The 19418-nt window shown below is 60.5% G+C and overlaps 1 long non-coding RNA gene across 1 annotated transcript in view; it reads right to left on the bottom strand.

The window, feature by feature from the left end:
• Window positions 1-914: 914 nt before the first annotated feature.
• LOC139826711 (uncharacterized) overlaps window positions 915-19418 on the bottom strand; it is a 35040-nt gene continuing 16536 nt past the window's right edge. The window contains exon 2 of the long non-coding RNA XR_011736865.1: window positions 915-1502. This is a non-coding gene — a long non-coding RNA (uncharacterized lncRNA). The remainder of the gene's footprint in view (window positions 1503-19418) is intronic.

The raw sequence follows: 19418 nt of genomic DNA, 5'->3' as shown, positions 1-19418 counted from the left end.
GTTATGTACTTACAATGGTGGAAGCAACCACTGGATGGTTGGAAACATCTGCCGCACCTCCTGCTACAGCCCGAAATACCATCTTGGGCCTTGAGAAGCAAGTCCTTTGGCGGCACAGTACGCCAGAAAGAATTGAATCAGACAATGGTACTCATTTCAAAAACAGTATTATAGACAATTGGGCCAAAGAACATGGTATTGAGTGGGTGTATCATATTCCGTATCATGCACCAGCCTCTGGGAAAACTGAAAGGTGCAATGGTTTGTTAAAAACTACACTAAAGGCACTTGGTGGTGGAGCCTTTAAAAACTGGGATTCACATTTAGCAAAAGCCACTTGGTTGGTCAACACCAGGGGATCAACCAATCGAGCCGGGCCTGCCCAATCAGAAATTCTATGGACTGTAGAAGGAGATAAAGTCCCTGTAGTACACATGAAAAATATCTTAGGAAAGGCAGTCTGGGTTCCTCCTGCATCGGGCACAGGCAAACCTATTCGTGGGATTGTTTTCGCCCAGGGACCTGGCAGCACCTGGTGGGTGATGCTTAAGGATGGAGAAGTTCGGTGTGCACCTCACGGGGATTTGATTTCAGGTGAAAATGTGCAATGCTGAACTGTACGATGTGAACTGCCGCACTAACAATGTTTAATAAGTGTCTTTCAGATCAAGACAATGGTGATGAAACCAGCGCTGGCTTCTTCGAGTGGCGCCCGACACCTTCTTCGAAGTTGGTGTCCTTAACCCACCAACAGGGGTCATGAGATGCACTTGGACCATTTTCCCTGCCCTGGGAGACTGTGGTGACAAAATGAACTTAATGAACTTTTCAAAGGATGGTCCACTGATTAATTACTCCTGTGTATATATGTACATATGTATATATATATATATATATATAGTAGTAGTGATTAATTAGATTGTATTGATAGATTGTATTGATAAGGTTTAAGTATTCAGTGAATGTCATATGATAAGGGGTGGAATGTCCTGGTTTTGGTAAAAACAAGTTTCTCTTTTAGTGAATTTGCCTGTCAGCTCAAGCTTCATATCAGCTGCATTTTCCTGGAGAACCGGACACATGTTTTGGTTAAACCCAGCAAGGGAATGAAAACTTATTGATAAGCACGGATGCACATCTCGCGAGAGGGGCAACGAGAAACCGGTGACCAACTGTGTATAACATTCCGTTCACGTGAATACTTCATATAAAAGCGGGAGATCACGAGGATCTCGGCCCTTTTCTCCTCATGGCCGACATTAGGAGAGGACCTTGCTGGTCGTCCCTGTGAACTGAGGCCAGTGAGAGACTGAATCCAGCTCCGGTTGGCTACAGAGTCCAATCCAGGACTTTGGGTGCTGGCTCTGCAGTTGCTCAGACTTACAAGATGGGTTTTGTATATTTGTATTATTTTCTCTGTTCTTATCAGTAGCATCAGCAAAACATCTTGAACTTTTCCAGCTCTCTCCCCTCTGTGCTTCTTCCCCTCCCGATCGCCTGTGCTGAGTGGAAAGGGGGAGAGGGAGGGGAAAAAGGGGGAATTGGGGGGGGAGAGGACGTTGACAACACATCTGCCAGGGTTTGATTGTCACCCCGCAATCTTAACCCTCGACAGGGACAAAGAGGGCCCTGGAATGTCACAATGGGCCCTGGGGACAAAGGGTGGTCGCCAGGATATCACAATGGGCTCTGGTGACAATGGGGTCCCCAGGATGTCACAATGGGCCCTGGGGACAAAGAGGGGTCCCCTGAATGTCACAATGGGCCCTGGGGACAATGGGGGGTCCTGGGATGTCTCAATGGGCCCTGCGGACAAGGGTGGTACCCACGGTGTCACAATGGGCCCTGGGCACAAGGGGGGGTCCCCATAGTGTCACAATGGGCCCTGTGGACAATGGGGGGTCCTGGGACGTCACAATGGGCCCTGGGGACAAGGGGGGGTCCCCAGGATGTCACAATGGGCCCTGGGGACAAAGAGGGGTCCCCTGAATGTCACAATGGGCCCCGGGGACAAGGGGGTGCAGTGGATGTCACAATGGGCCCTGGGGACAATGAGGGGTGTCCAGGATGTCAGAATGAGTCCTGAGGACAAGGGGGGGTCCCCATGGTGTCACAATGGGTCCCCAGTGACAAGGAGGGCTCCCCATGGTGTCACAATAGGCCCTGGGGACAAAGTGGGGTCCAAGAATGTCACAATGGGCCCTGGGGACAAAAGGGGTTGCCATGGTGCCACAATGGGCCCTGGGGACAAAGGGGGGTCCTGGGATGTCACAATGGGCCCTGGGGACAAAGGGGGTGTCCCCATGGTGCCACAACAGGCCCTGGGAGCAAGGGGGTGGCCAGGATGTCAAAATGGGTCCTGGGGAAAATGGGGGGTGCCCAGGATGTCACAATGGACCCTGAGGACAAGCGGGGGTCTCCATGGTGTCACAATGGGCCCCAGTGACAAAGGGGGTCCCCTGAATGTCACAATAGGTCCTGGGGACAATGGGGGGTCCTGGGACGTCACAATGGGCCCTGGGGACAAGGAGGGATCCCCAGGATGTCACAATGGGCCCTGGGGACAATGGGGGTTCCTGGGACGTCACAGTGGGCCCTGGGGACAAGGGGGGGTCCCCAGGATGTCACAATGGGCCCTGGGGACAAAGAGGGGTTCCCTGAATGTCACAATGAGCTCTGGGGACAAGGGGGTGCAGAGGATGTCACAATGGGCCCTGGGGACAAGGGGGGTCCTGGGATGTAACAATGGGCCCTGGGGACAAGGAGGGATCCCCAGGATGTCACAATGGGCCCTGGGGACAATGGGGGGTCCTGGGACGTCACAATGGGCCCGGGGGACAAGGAGGGATTCCCAAAGTGTCACAATGGGCCCTGGGGACAAAGTAAGGTCCTGGGATGTCACAATGGGCCCTGGGGACAAGGGGGGGTCCCCAGGATGTCACAATGGGCCTTGGGAACAAGGGGGTCCCCCAGATATCACAATGGGCCCTGGGGACAATGTAAGGTCCTGGGCTGTCACAATGGACCCTGAGGACAAGGGGGGTCCCCAGGATGTCACAATGAAGTCTTGGGACAAAGGGGTCCCCAGGATGTCACAATGGGCCCTGGGGACCAGGGGGGGTCCTGGGATGTCACAATGGGCCCCAGTGACAAAGGGGGTCCCTATGGTGCCAAAATGGGCCCTGGGGACAAAGGGGGTGCCCAGGATGTCACAATGGGCCCTGGGAACAAAGAGCGTCCCCAGGATGTCACAATGGGCCCTGGGGACAAAGGGGGTCCCCTGAATGTCACAATAGGTCCTGGGGACAATGGGGGGTCCTGGGACGTCACAATGGGCCCTGGGGACAAGGAGGGATCCCCAGGATGTCACAATGGGCCCTGGGGACAATGGGGGTTCCTGGGACGTCACAGTGGGCCCTGGGGACAAGGGGGGGTCCCCAGGATGTCACAATGGGCCCTGGGGACAAAGAGAGGTTCCCTGAATGTCACAATGAGCTCTGGGGACAAGGGGGTGCAGAGGATGTCACAATGGGCCCTGGGGACAATGGGGGGTCCTGGGATGTAACAATGGGCCCTGGGGACAAGGAGGGATCCCCAGGATGTCACAATGGGCCCTGGGGACAATGGGGGGTCCTGGGACGTCACAATGGGCCCGGGGGACAAGGAGGGATTCCCAAAATGTCACAATGGGCCCTGGGGACAAAGTAAGGTCCTGGGATGTCACAATGGGCCCTGGGGACAAGGGGGGGTCCCCAGGATGTCACAATGGGCCTTGGGAACAAGGGGGTCCCCCAGATATCACAATGGGCCCTGGGGACAATGTAAGGTCCTGGGCTGTCACAATGGACCCTGAGGACAAGGGGGGTCCCCAGGATGTCACAATGAAGTCTTGGGACAAAGGGGTCCCCAGGATGTCACAATGGGCCCTGGGGACCAGGGGGGGTCCTGGGATGTCACAATGGGCCCCAGTGACAAAGGGGGTCCCTATGGTGCCAAAATGGGCCCTGGGGACAAAGGGGGTGCCCAGGATGTCACAATGGGCCCTGGGAACAAAGAGCGTCCCCAGGATGTCACAATGGGCCCTGGGGACAAAGGGGGTCCCCACGGTATCAGAATGGGCCCTGGGGACAAGGGGGGTCCCCTGAATGTCACAATGGACCCTGGGGACAATGGGGGGTCCTGGGATGTCACAATGAGCCCTGCAGACAAGGGTGGTACCCACAGTGTCACAATGGGCCCTGGGCACAAGGAGGGGTCCCCATAGTGTCACAATGGGTCCTGGGGACAAGTGGGTGCCGAGGATGTCACAATGGGCCCTGGGGACAATGGGGGGTCCTGGGACCTCACAATGGGCCCTGAGGACAATGGTGGGTCCCCTGAATGTCAAAATGGGCCCTGGGTACAAAGGGGGGTCCGCAGGATGTCACAATGGGCACTGGGGACAAAGGGGGGGTCCCCAGGATGTCACAATGGGTCCTGGGGACAATGGGGGGTCCTGGGACGTCACAATGGGCCCTGGGGACAAGGAGGGATGCCCAAAATGTCACAATAGGCCCTGGGGACAAGAGGGTGTCCCCAGGATGTCACAATGGGCCCTGCTAACAAGGGTGGTACCCACGGTGTCACAATGGGTACTGGGCACAAGGGGGGGTCCCTATAGTGTCACAATGGGTCCTGGGGACAAGTGGAGTCCCCTGAAAGTCACAATGGGCCCTTGGGACAATGTGGGGTCCTGGGATCTCACAATGGGCCCCAATGACAAACGGGGGCCCCTGAATGTCACAATGGGCCCTGGGGACAATGGGGGGTCCTGGGACGTCACAATGGGCCCTGGGGACAAAGGGCGGTCCTCAGGATATCACAATGGGCCCTGGGGACAATGGGGTCCCCAGGATGTAACCATGGGCCCTGGGGACAATAGGAGGTCCTGGGATGTCACAATGAGCCCTGCGGACAAGGGGGGTACCCATGGTGTCACAATGGGCCCTGGGCACAAGGGGGGGTCCCCATAGTGTCACAATGGGTCCTGGGGACAAGTGGGGTCCCCAGGATGTCACAATAGGTCCTGGGGACAATGTGGGGTCCTGGGATGTCACAAAGGGCCCCAGTGACAAAGGGGGTCCCCTGAATGTCACAATGGGCCCCGGGGACAATGGGGGGTCCTGGGACGTCACAATGGGCCCTGGGGACAAGGAGGGCACCCCAGGATGTCACACAGGGCCCTGGGGACAATGGCGGGTCCTGGGACGTCACAGTGGGCCCTGGGAACAAGGGGGGGTCCCCACGATGTCACAATGGGCCCTGGGGACAAGGGGGTGCCGAGGATGTCACAATGGGCCCTGGGGAAAATGGGGGTCCTGGGACGTCACAATGGGCCCTGGGGACAAGGAGGGATTCCCAGGATGTCACAATGGGCCCTGGGGACAAGGGGCTGTTCCCAGGATGTCACAATGGGCCCTGCGGACAAGGGTGGTACCCACGGTGTCACAATGGTCACTGGGCACAAGGGGGGGTCCCTATAGTGTCAAAATGGGTCCTGGGGACAAGTGGGGTCCCCTGAAAGTCACAATGGGCCCTGGGGACAATGTGGGGTCCTGGGATGTCACAATGGGCCCCAGTGACAAACGGGGGCCCCTGAATTTCACAATGGGCCCTGGGGACAATGGGGGGTCCTGGGACGTCACAATGGGCCCTGGGGACAAGGAGGGATCCCCAGGATGTCACAATGGGCCCTGGGGACAATGGCGGGTCCTGGGACGTCACAATGGGACCTGGGGACAAGGGGGGGTCCCCAGGATGTCACAATGGGCCCTGAGGACAAAGAGGGGATCCCTGAATGTCACAATGGGCCCTGGGGACAAAGGGGGGTCCGCAGGATGTCACAATGGGCACTGGGGACAAAGCGGGGCGTCCCCATGGTATCACAATGGGCCCAAGTGACAAGGAGGGTCCCCACGGTGCCACGATGGGTCCTGGGGACAAGGGCGTCCCCCAGATGTCACAATGGGCCCTGGGGACAATGGGGTTGCCCAGGATGTCACAATGGGCCCTGGGGACAAGGGGGGGTCCTGGGACGTCACAATGGGCCCTGGGGACAATGCGGGGTGTCCAGGATGTGAGAATGAGTCCTGAAGGCCAAGGGGGGGTCCCCATGGTGTCACAATGGGTCCCCAGTGACAAGGAGGGGTCCCCATGGTGTCACAATAGGCCCTGGGGACAAAGTGGGTTCCAAGAATGTCACAATGGGCCCTGGGGACAAAAGGGGTTGCCATGGTGCCACAATGGGCCCTGGGGTCAAAGGGGGTCCCCATGGTGCTACAATGGGCCCTGGGGACAAAGGGGGGTCCTGGGATGTCACAATGGGCCCTGGGGACAAAGGGGGTGTCCCCATGGTGCCACAACGGGCCCTGGGAGCAAGGGGGTGGCCAGGATGTCACAATGGGTCCTGGGGAAAATGGGGGGTGCCCAGGATGTCACAATGGACCCTGAGGACAAGCGGGGGTCTCCATGGTGTCACAATGGGCCCCAGTGACAAAGGGGATCCCCTGAATGTCACAATAGGTCCTGGGGATAATGGGGGGTCCTGGGACGTCACAATGGGCCCTGGGGACAAGGAGGGATCCCCAGCATGTCACAATGGGCCCTGGGGACAAAGAGGGGTCCCCTGAATGTCACAATGGGCCCTGGGGACAAGGGGGTGCCGAGGATGTCACAATGGGCCCTGGGGACAATGGTGGGTCCCCTGAATGTCACAATGGGCCCTGGGGACAAAGGGGGGTCCGCAGAATGTCACAATGGGCACTGGGGACAAAGGGGGGGTCCCCATGGTGTCACAATGGGCCCAAGTGACAAGGAGGGTCCCCACGGTGCCAGGATGGGTCCTGGGGACAAGGGCGTCCCCCAGATGTCACAATGGGCCCTGGGGACAATGGGGTTGCCCAGGATGTCACAATGGGCCCTGGGGACAATGGGGGGTCCTGGGACATCACAATGGGCCCTGGGGACAAGGAGGGATCCCCAGGACGTTACAATGGGCCCTGGGGACAATGGGGGGTCCTGGGACGTCACAATGGGCCCTGGGGACAAGGGGGGGTCCCCAGGATGTCACAATGGGCCCTGGGGACAAGGGGGTGCCGAGGATGTCACAATGGGCCCTGGAGACAATGGGGGGTTTTGGGATGTCACAATGGGCCCTGGGGACAAGGGTGGGTCCCCAGGATGTCACAATGGGCCTTGGGAACAAGGGGGTCCCCCAGATATCACAATGGGCCCTGGGGACAATGTAAGGTCCTGGGCTGTCACAATGGACCCTGAGGACAAGGGGGGTCCCCTGGATGTCACAATGAAGTCTTGGGACAAAGGGGGTCCCCAGGATGTCACAATGGGCCCTGGGGACCAGGGGGGGTCCTGGGATGTCACAATGGGCCCCAGTGACAAAGGGGGTCCCTATGGTGCCACAATGGGCCCTGGGTACAAAGGGGGTCCCCTGGATGTCACAATGGACTCTGGGGACAAGGAGGGTCCCCAGGATGTCACAATGGGCCCTGGGGACAAAGAGCGTCCCCAGCATGTCACAATGGGCCCTGGGGACAAAGGGGGTCCCCACGGTATCAGAATGGGCCCTGGGGACAAAGGGGGGTCCCCTGAATGTCACAATGGGCCCTGGGGACAAGGGGGGGTCCTGGGACGTCACAATGGGCCCTGGGGTCAAGGGGGTGCAGAGGATGTCACAATGGGCCCTGGGGACAATGTCAGGTCCTGGGACGTCACAATGGGCCCTGGGGACAAGGGGAGGTCCCCAGGATGTCACAATGGGCCCTGGGGACAAAGAGGGGTCCCCGGAATGTCACAATGGGCCCTGGGGACAAGGGGGTACAGAGGATGTCACAATGGGCCCTGGGGACAATGGGGTTGCCCAGGATGTCACAATGGGCCCTCGGGACAATGGGAGTCCCCAAGGTGTCAGAACGAGCCCTGGGGACAAAGTGGAATCCTGGAATGTCACAATGGCCCCCAGTGACAAAGGGGTTCCCCATGGTGTCATAATGGGCCGTAGGGACGAAAGGGGTCCCCAGGATTTCACAATAGCACTGGGGACAAAGGGGGGTCATGGGATGTCACAATGGCCCCCAGTGACAAAGAGGGGCCTCATGGTGCCACAATGGGCCCTGGGGACAAAGGGGGTCCCCTGGATGTCACAATGGGCTCTGGGGACAAGGAGGGTCCCCAGGATGTCACAATGGGCCCTGGGGACAAAGAGCGTCCCCAGCATGTCACAATGGGCCCTGGGGACAAAGGGGGTCCCCACGGTATCAGAATGGGCCCTGGGGACAAAGGGGGGTCCTCTGAATGTCACAATGGGCCCTGGGGACAATGGGGGGTCCTGGGACGTCACAATGGGCCCTGGGGACAAGGGGGTGCAGAGGATGTCACAATGGGCCCTGGGGACAATGGGGGGTCCTGGGACGTCACAATGGGCCCTGGGGACAAGGGGGGGTCCCCAGGATCTCACAATGGGCCCTGGGGACAAAGAGGGGTCCCCTGAATGTCACAATGGGCCCTGGGGACAAGGGGGGGTCCTGGGACGTCACAATGGGCCCTGGGGACAATGCGGGGTGTCCAGGATGTGAGAATGAGTCCTGAAGGCCAAGGGGGGGTCCCCATGGTGTCACAATGGGTCCCCAGTGACAAGGAGGGGTCCCCATGGTGTCACAATAGGCCCTGGGGACAAAGTGGGGTCCAAGAATGTCACAATGGGCCCTGGGGACAAAAGGGGTTGCCATGGTGCCACAATGGGCCCTGGGGTCAAAGGGGGTCCCCATGGTGCTACAATGGGCCCTGGGGACAAAGGGGGGTCCTGGGATGTCACAATGGGCCCTGGGGACAAAGGGGGTGTCCCCATGGTGCCACAACGGGCCCTGGGAGCAAGGGGGTGGCCAGGATGTCACAATGGGTCCTGGGGAAAATGGGGGGTGCCCAGGATGTCACAATGGACCCTGAGGACAAGCGGGGGTCTCCATGGTGTCACAATGGGCCCCAGTGACAAAGGGGATCCCCTGAATGTCACAATAGGTCCTGGGGATAATGGGGGGTCCTGGGACGTCACAATGGGCCCTGGGGACAAAGAGGGGTCCCCTGAATGTCACAATGGGCCCTGGGGACAAGGGGGTGCCGAGGATGTCACAATGGGCCCTGGGGACAATGGTGGGTCCCCTGAATGTCACAATGGGCCCTGGGGACAAAGGGGGGTCCGCAGAATGTCACAATGGGCACTGGAGACAAAGGGGGGGTCCCCATGGTGTCACAATGGGCCCAAATGACAAGGAGGGTCCCCACGGTGCCAGGATGGGTCCTGGGGACAAGGGCGTCCCCCAGATGTCACAATGGGCCCTGGGGACAATGGGGTTGCCCAGGATGTCACAATGGGCCCTGGGGACAATGGGGGGTCCTGGGACATCACAATGGGCCCTGGGGACAATGGGGGGTCCTGGGACGTCACAATGGGCCCTGGGGACAAGGGGGGGTCCACAGGATGTCACAATGGGCCCTGGGGACAAGGGGGTGCCGAGGATGTCACAATGGGCCCTGGAGACAATGGGGGGTTTTGGGATGTCACAATGGGCCCTGGGGACAAGGGTGGGTCCCCAGGATGTCACAATGGGCCTTGGGAACAAGGGGGTCCCCCAGATATCACAATGGGCCCTGGGGACAATGTAAGGTCCTGGGCTGTCACAATGGACCCTGAGGACAAGGGGGGTCCCCAGGATGTCACAATGAAGTCTTGGGACAAAGGGGGTCCCCAGGATGTCACAATGGGCCCTGGGGACTAGGGGGGATCCTGGGATGTCACAATGGGCCCCAGTGACAAAGGGGGTCCCTATGGTGCCACAATGGGCCGTGGGGACAATGGGAGTCGCCTGGATGTCACAATGGGCTCTGGGGACAAAGGGGGTCCCCACGGTATCAGAATGGGCCCTGGGGACAAAGGGGGGTCCCCTGAATGTCACAATGGGCCCTGGGGACAAGGGGGTGCACAGGATGTCACAATGGGCCCTGGGGACAATGTCAGGTCCTGGGACGTCACAATGGGCCCTGGGGACAAGGGGGGGTCCCCAGGATGTCACAATGGGCCCTGGGGACAAAGAGGGGTCCCCTGAATGTCACAATGGGCCCTGGGGACAAGGGGGTGCAGTGGATGTCACAATGGGCCCTGGGGACAATGGGGGGTGTCCGGGATGTGAGAATGAGTCCTGAGGACAAGGGGGGGTCCCCTGGATGTCACAATGGGCTCTGGGGACAAGGAGGGTCCCCAGGATATCACAATGGGCCCTGGGGACAAAGAGCGTCCCCAGGATGTCACAATGGGCCCTGGGGACTAGGGGGGATCCTGGGATGTCACAATGGGCCCCAGTGACAAAGGGGGTCCCTATGGTGCCACAATGGGCCGTGGGGACAATGGGAGTCGCCTGGATGTCACAATGGGCTCCGGGGACAAAGGGGGTCCCCACGGTATCAGAATGGGCCCTGGGGACAAAGGGGGGTCCCCTGAATGTCACAATGGGCCCTGGGGACAAGGGGGTGCAGAGAATGTCACAATGGGCCCTGGGGACAATGTCAGGTCCTGGGACGTCACAATGGGCCCTGGGGACAAGGGGGGGTCCCCAGGATGTCACAATGGGCCCTGGGGACAAAGAGGGGTCCCCTGAATGTCACAATGGGCCCTGGGGACAAGGGGGTGCAGAGGATGTCACAATGGGCCCTGGGGACAATGGGGGGTCCTGGGACATCACAATGGGCCCTGAGGACAAGGAGGGATCCCCAGTATGTCACAATGGGCCCTGGGGACAATGGGGGGTCCTGGGACGTCACAATGGGCCCTGGGGACAAGGGGGGGTCCCCAGGATGTCACAATGGGCCCTGGGGACAAGGGGGTGCCGAGGATGTCACAATGGGCCCTGGGGACAATGGGGGATCCTGGGACGTCACAATGGGCCCTGGGGACAAGGGGGGGTCCCCAGGATCTCACAATGGGCCCTGGGGACAAGGGGGTGCAGTGGATGTCACAATGGGCCCTGGGGACAATGGGGGGTGTCCAGGATGTGAGAATGAGTCCTGAGGACAAGGGGGGGTCCCCATGGTGTCACAATGGGCCCTGGGGACACGGGTGGGTCCCCAGGATGTCACAATGGGCCTTGGGAACAAGGGGGTCCCCCAGATATCACAATGGGCCCTGGGGACAAGGAGGGATCCCCAGGATGTCACAATGGACCCTGGGGACAAGGGGGTGTCCCCAGGATGTCACAATGGGCCCTGCGGACAAGGGGGGGTCCCCATAGTGTCACAATGGGCCCTGGGGACAAGTTGGGGTCCCCTGAATTTCACAATGGGCCCTGGGGACAAAGAGGGATCCCCAGCATATCACAATGGGCCCTGGGGACAATGGGGGGTCCTGGGACATCACAATGGGCCCTGGGGACAAGGGGGGGTCCCCAGGATGTCACAATGGGCTCTGGGGATAAGGAGGGTCCCCAGGATGTCACAATGGGCCCTGGGGACAAAGAGAGTCCCCAGCATGTCACAATGGGTCCTGGGGACAAGGGGGGTCCCCTGAATGTCACAATGGGCCCTGGGGACAATGGGGGGTCCTGGGATGTCTCAACGAGCCCTGCAGACAAAGGTGCTACCCACGGTGTCACAATGGGCCCTGGGCACAACAGGGGGTCCCCATAGTGTCACAATGGGCCCTGGGGACAATGGGGGGTTCTGGGACGTCACAATGGGCCCTGGGGACAATGGGGGGTCCTGGGACGTCACAATGGGCCCTGGGGACAATGGGGGGTGTCCAGGATGTCAGAATGAGTCCTGAGCATAAGGGGGGGTCCCCATGGTGTCACAATGGGTCCCCAGTGACAAGGAGGGCTCCCCATGGTGTCACAATAGCCCCTGGGGACAAAGTGGGGTCCAAGAATGTCACAATGGGCCCTGGGGACAAAAGGGGTTGCCATGGTGCCACAATGGGCCCTGGGGTCAAAGGGGGTCCCCATGGTGCTACAATGGGCCCTGGGGACAAAGGGGGTGTCCCCATGGTGCCACAACGGGCCCTGGGAGCAAGGGGGTGGCCAGGATGTCACAATGGGTCCTGGGGAAAATGGGGGGTGCCCAGGATGTCACAATGGACCCTGAGGACAAGCGGGGGTCTCCATGGTGTCACAATGGGCCCCAGTGACAAAGGGGGTCCCCTGAATGTCACAATAGGTCCGGGGGACAATGGGGGGTCCTGGGACGTCACAATGGGCCCTGGGGACAAGGAGGGATCCCCAGGATGTCACAATGGGCCCTGGGGACAAGGGGGTACCGAGGATGTCACAATGGGCCCTTGGGACAATGGGGGGTCCTGGGATGTCACAATGGGCCCTGGGGACAAGGGTGGGTCCCCCAGATATCACAATGTGCCCTGGGGACAATGTAAGGTCCTGGGCTGTCACAATGGACCCTGAGGACAAGGGGGGTCCCCAGGATGTCACAATGAAGTCTTGGGATAAAGGGGGTCCCCAGGATGTCACAATGGGCCCTGGGGACAATGGGGGGTCCTGGGACATCACAATGGGCCCTGGGGACAAGGAGGGATCCCCAGGATGTCACAATGGGCCCTGGGGACAAGGGCGTGCCGAGGATGTCACAATGGGTCCTGCGGACAATGGGGGGTCCTGGGATGTCACAATGGGCCCTGGGGACAATGGGGGGTCCTGGGATGTCACAATGGGCCCTGGGGACAAGGGGGGGTCCCCAGGATGTCACAATGGGCCTTGGGAACAAGGGGGTCCCCAAGATATCACAATGGGCCCTGGGGACAATGTAAGGTCCTGGGCTGTCACAACGGACCCTGAGGACAAGGGGGGACCCCAGGATGTCACAATGAAGTCTTGGGACAAAGGGGGTCCCCAGGATGTCACAAAGGGCCCTGGGGACAAAGGGGGTCCCCACGGTGTCAGAATGGGCCCTGGGGACAAGGGGGGTCCCCTGAATGTCACAATGGGCCCTGGGGACAATGGGGGGTCCTGGGATGTCACAATGAGCCCTGGGGACAAGGGTGGTACCCACCGTGTCACAATGGGCCCTGGGCACAATGGGGGGTCCCCATAGTGTCACAATGGACCCTGGGGACAAGGGGGTGCCGAGGATGTCACAATGGGCCCTGGGGACAATGGGGGGTCCTGGGACCTCACAATGGGCCCTGAGGACAATGGTGGGTCCCCTGAATGTCACAATGGGCCCTGGGGACAAAGGGGGGTCCGCAGGATGTCACAATGGGCACTGGGGACAAAGGGGGGCGTCCCCATGGTATCACAATGGGCCCAAGTGACAAGGAGGGTCCCCACGGTGCCACGATGGGTCCTGGGGACAAGGGGGTCCCCCAGATGTCGCAATGGGCCCTGGGGACAATGGGGTTGCCCAGGATGTCACAATGGGCCCTGGGAACAACAGGAGTCCCCAAGGTGTCAGAACGAGCCCTGGGGACAAAGTGGAATCCTGGAATGTCACAATGGCCCCCAGTGACAAAGGGGTTCCCCATGGTGCCACAATGGGCCCTGGGGACAAAAGGGGTCCTGGGATTTCACAATAGCACTGGGGACAAAGGGGGGTCATGGGATGTCACAATGGGCTCCAGTGACAAAGAGGGTCCTCATGGTGCCACAATGGGCCCTGGCGACAAAGGGGGTCCCCTGGATGTCACAATGGGCTCTGGGGACAAGGAGGGTCCCCAGGATGTCACAATGGGCCCTGGGGACAAAGAGCGTCCCCAGCATGTCACAATGGGCCCTGGGGACAAAGTGGGGTCCCCTGAATGTCACAATGGGCCCTGGGGACAATGGGGGGTCCTGGGACGTCACAATGGGCCCTGGGGACAAGGGGGTGCAGAGGATGTCACAATGGGCCCTGGGGACAATGTCGGGTCCTGGGACGTCACAATGGGCCCTGGGGACAAGGGGGGGTCCCCAGGATGTCACAATGGGCCCTGGGGACAAAGAGGGGTCCCCTGAATGTCACAATGGGCCCTGGGGTAAAAGGGGGTCCCCATGGTGCCACAACGGGCCCTGGGAGCAAGGGGATGGCCAGGATGTCACAATGGGTCCTGGGGAAAATGGGGGGTGCCCAGGATGTCACAATGGACCCTGAGGACAAGCGGAGGTCTCCATGGTGTCACAATGGGCCCCAGTGACAAAGGGGGTCCCCTGAATGTCACAATAGGTCCTGGGGACAATGGGGGGTCCTGGGACGTCACAATGGGCCCTGGGGACAAGGAGGGATCCCCAGGATGTCAGAATGGGCCCTGGGGACAAAGAGGGGTCCCCTGAATGTCACAATGGGCCCTGGGGACAAAGGGGGGGTCCCCATGGTGTCACAAAGGGCCCAAGTGACAAGGAGGGTCCCCACGGTGCCACGATGGGTCCTGGGGACAACGGCGTCCCCCAGATGTCACAATGGGCCCTGGGCACAATGGGGTTGCCCAGGATGTCACAATGGGCCCTGGGGACAATGGGAGGCCCCAAGGTGTCAGAACGAGCCCTGGGGTCAAAGTGGAATCCTGGAATGTCACAATGGCCCCCAGTGACAAAGGGGTTCCCCATGGTGCCACAATGGGCCCTGGGGACAAAAGGGTTCCCCAGGATTTCACAATAGCACTGGGGATAAAGGGGGGTCATGGGATGTCACAATGGGCCCTGGGGACAAGGGAGATCCCCATGGTGTCACAATAAGCCCTGGGGACAAAGTGGGGTCCTGGGATGTCACAATGGGCTCTGGGGACAAGGAGGGTCCCCAGGATGTCACAATGGGCCCTGGGGACAAAGGGGGTCCTGGGATGTCACAATGGGCTCCAGTGACAAAGAGGGTCCTCATGGTGCCACAATGGGCCCTGGGGACAAAGGGGGTCCCCTGGATGTCACAATGGGCTCTGGGGACAAGGAGGGTCCCCAGGATGTCACAATGGGCCCTGGGGACAAAGGGGGTGTCCCCATGGTGCCACAACAGGCCCTGGGAGCAAGGGGGGGGCCAGGATGTCACAATGGGTCCTGGGGAAAATGGGGGGTGCCCAGGATGTCACAATGGACCCTGAGGACAAGCGGAGGTCTGCATGGTGTCACAATGGGCCCCAGTGACAAAGGGGTCCCCTGAATGTCACAATAGGTCCTGGGGACAATGGGGGGTCCTGGGACGTCACAATGGGCCCTGGGGACAAGGAGGGATCCCCAGGATGTCACAATGGGCCCTGGGGACAAAGAGGGGTCCCCTGAATGTCACAATGGGCCCTGGGGACAAAGGGGGTGCAGAGGATGTCACAATGGGCCCTGGGGACAATGGGGGGTCCTGGGACATCACAATGGGCCCTGGGGACAAGGAGGCATCCCCAGGATGTCACAATGGGCCCTGGGGACAATGGGGGGTCCTGGGACGTCACAATGGGCCCTGGGGACAAGGGGGGGTCCCCAGGATGTCACAGTGGGCCCTGGGGACAAGGGGGTCCCGAGGATGTCACAATGGGCCCTGGGGACAATGGGGGGTCCTGGGATGTCACAATGGGCCCTGAGGACAAGGGTGGGTCCCCAGGATGTCAAAATGGGCCTTGGGAACAAGGGGGTCCCCCAGATATCACAATGGGCCCTGGGGACAATGTAAGGTCCTGGGTTGTCACAATGGACCCTGAGGACAAGGGGGGTCCCCAGGATGTCACAATGGGGCCTGGGTACCAGGAGGGGTCCTGGGATGTCACAATGGGCCCTGGGGACAAGGGGGGGTCCCTATGGTGCCACAATGGGCCCTGGGGACAATGGGGGGTCCCGGGACGTCACAATGGGCCCTGGGGACAAGGGGGGGTCCCCAGGATGTCACAATGGGCCCTGGTACCTAGGGGGTTCCGAGGATGTCACAATGGGCCCTGGGGACAATGGGGGGTCCTGGGATGTCACAATGGGCCCTGGGGACAAGGGGGGGTCCCCAGGATGTCACAATGGGCCTTGGGAAGAAGGGGGTCCCCCAGATATCACAATGGGCCCTGGCGACAATGGGGGGTCCTTGGATGTCACAATGGGCCCCAGTGACAAAGGGGGTCCCTATGGTGCCACAATGGGCCCTGGGGACAAAGGGGGTCCCCTGGATGTCACAATGTGCTCTGGGAACAAGGAGGGTCCCCAGGATATCACAATGGGCCCTGGGGACAAAGGGGGTCCCCTGGATGTCACAATGGGCTCTGGGGACAAGGAGGGTCCCCAGGATGTCACAATGGGCCCTGGGGACAAAGAGCGTCCCCAGCATGTCACAATGGGCCCTGGGGACAAAGGGGGTCCCCACGGTATCAGAATGGGTCCTGGGGACAAAGGGGGGTCCCCTGAATGTCACAATGGGCCCTGGGGACAATGGGGGGTCCTGGGATGTCACAATGAGCCCTGCAGACAAGGGTGGTACCCACGGTTTCACAATGGGCCCTGGGCACAAGGGGGGGTCCCCATAGTGTCACAATGGGTCCTGGGGACAAGTGGGGTCCCCAGGATGTCACAATGGGCCCTGGGGAAAATGTGGGGTCCCCTGAATGTCACAATGGGCCCTGGGGACAAGGGGGTGCCGAGGATGTCACAATGGGCCCTGGGGACAATGGCGGGTCCTGGGACCTCACAATGGGCCCTGAGGACAATGGTGGGTCCCCTGAATGTCAAAATGGGCCCTGGGGACAAGTGGGGTCCGCAGGATGTCACAATGGGCACTGGGGACAAAGGGGGGGTCCCCAGGATGTCACAATGGGCCCTGGGGACAAGGGGGTGTCCCCAGGATGTCACAATGGGCCCTGCGGACAAGGGTGGTACCCACGGTGTCACAATGGGCACTGGGCACAAGGGGGGGTCCCTATAGTGTCACAATGGGTCCTGGGGACAAGTGGGGTCCCCTGAAAGTCACAATGGGCCCTGGGGACAATGTGGGGTCCTGGGATGTCACAATGGGCCCCAGTGACAAACGGGGGGCCCTGAATGTCACAATGGGCCCTGGGGACAATGCGGGGTGCTGGGATGTCACAATGGGCCCTGGGGACAAGGAGGGATCCCCAGGATGTCACAATTGGCCCTGGGGACAATGTCGGGTCCTGGGACGTCACAATGGGCCCTGGGGACAAGGGGGGGTCCCCTGGATGTCACAATGGGCCCTGGGGACAAGGAGAGATTCCCAGGATGTCACAATGGGCCCTGGGGACAATGTGGGGTCCTGGGATGTCACAATGGGCCCCAGTGACAAACGGGGGCCCCTGAATGTCACAATGGGCCCTGGGGACAAGGGAGATCCCCATGGTGTCACAATAAGCCCTGGGGACAAAGTGGGGTCCTGGGATGTCACAATGGGCCCTGGGGACAATGGGGGTCCTGGGACGTCACAACGGGCCCTGGGGACAATGGGGGTCCCCACGGTGCCACGATGGGTCCTGGGGACAAGGGCGTCCCCCTAGATGTCACAATGGGCCCTGGGGACAATGGGGTTGCCCAGGATGTCACAATGGACCCTAGGGACAAAGGGGGGTGCGCAGGATGTCACAATGGGCACTGGGAACAAAGGGGGCGTCCCCATGGTGTCACAATGGGTCCCCAGTGACAAGGAGGGTTCCCCATGGTGTCACAATAGGCCCTGGGGACAAAGTGGGGTCCTAGAATGTCACAATGAGCCCTGGGGACAAAGGGGGGTCCTGGGATGTCACAATGAGCCCTGCGGACAAGGGTGGTACCCACAGTGTCACAATGGGCTCTGGGCACAAGGGGGGGTCCCCATAGTGTCACAATGGGTCCTGGGGACAAGTGGGGTCCCCAGGATGTCACAATGGGCCCCAGTGACAAAGGGGGTCCCCGAATGTCACAATGGGTCCTGGGGACAATGGGGGGTCCTGGGACGTCACAATGGGCCCTGGGGACAAGGAGGGATCCCCAGGATGTCACAATGGGTACTGGAGACAAAGGGGGGGTCCCCTGAATGTCACAATGGGCCCAAGTGACAAGGAGGGTCCCCACGGTGCCATGATGGGTCCTGGGGACAAGGGCGTCCCCCAGATTTCACAATGGGCCCTGGGGACAATGGGGTTGCCCAGGATGTCACAATGGACCCTGGGGGCAAAGGGGGGGTCCCCATGGTGTCACAATGGGCCCAAGTGACAAGGAGGGTCCTCACAGTGCCACGATGGCTCCTGGGGACAAGGGCGTTCCCCAGATGTCACAATGGGCCCTGGGGACAATGGGGTTGCCCAGGATGTCACAATGGGCCCTGGGGACAATGGGAGTCCCCAAGGTGTCAGAACGAGCCCTGGGGACAAAGTGGAATCCTGGGACGTCACAATGGCCCCCACTGACAAAGGGGTTCCCCATGGTGCCACAATGGGCCCTGGGGACAAAAGGGGTCCCCAGGATTTCACAATAGCACTGGGGATAAAGGGGGGTCATGGGATGTCACAATAAGCCCTGGGGACAAAGTGGGGTCCTGGGATGTCACAATGGGCCCCAGTGACAAATGGGTTCCCCATGGTACCACAATGGGCCGCGGGGACAAATGGGGTCCCCAGGATGTCACAATGAACCCTGGGGACAAACGGTGATCCTGGGACATTTCAATGGGCCCTGGGGACAAAGGGGGTACCCCAGGATGTCACAATGGGCCCTGGGGACAAAGGGGGTCCCCTGGATGTCACAATGGGCTCTGGGGACAAGGAGGGTCCCCAGGATGTCACAATGGGCACTGGGGACAAAGGGGGGTGTCGACGGTGTCAAAATGGGCCCTGGGGACAAAGGGCGTCCCCAGGATGTCACAATGGGCCCTGGGGACAATGGGCGGTCCTGGGACGTCACAATGGGCCCTGGGGACAAGAGGGGATCCCTAGGATGTCACAATGGACCCTGGGGACAAGGGGTTTCCCCACAGTGTCACAATGGGCCCTAGGGACAAAGGGGGTCCGCACGGTGTTACAATGGTCCCGGGGGACAGGGGGGATGCCCAGGATGTCACAATGGGCCCTGGGGACAAAGGGGGGTCCTGGGATGTCACAATGGGCCCCAGAGACAAAGGGGGTCCCCTGAATGTCACAATGGGCCCTGGGGACAATGGGGGGTCCTGGGACGTCACAATGGGCCCTGGGGACAAGGAGGGATCCCCAGGATATCACAATGGGCCCCGGGGACAAAGGGGGGACCCCAGGATGTCACAATGGGCCCTGGGGACAAGGAGGGTCCCCAGGATGTCACAATGGGCCCTGGGGACAAAGGGGGGTGTCGACGGTGTCAAAATGGGCCCTGGGGACAAAGGGCGTCCCCAGGATGTCACAATGGGCCCTGGGGACAATGGGGGGTCCTGGGACGTCACAATGGGCCCTGGGGACAAGAGGGGATCCCTAGGAT

The sequence above is a fragment of the Patagioenas fasciata genome, unplaced genomic scaffold (assembly GCF_037038585.1).
Source record: "Patagioenas fasciata isolate bPatFas1 unplaced genomic scaffold, bPatFas1.hap1 Unplaced_1, whole genome shotgun sequence".
NCBI classification, from domain to species: Eukaryota; Metazoa; Chordata; class Aves; order Columbiformes; family Columbidae; genus Patagioenas; species Patagioenas fasciata.
This window is presented reverse-complemented; position numbering and strand designations above follow the sequence as displayed.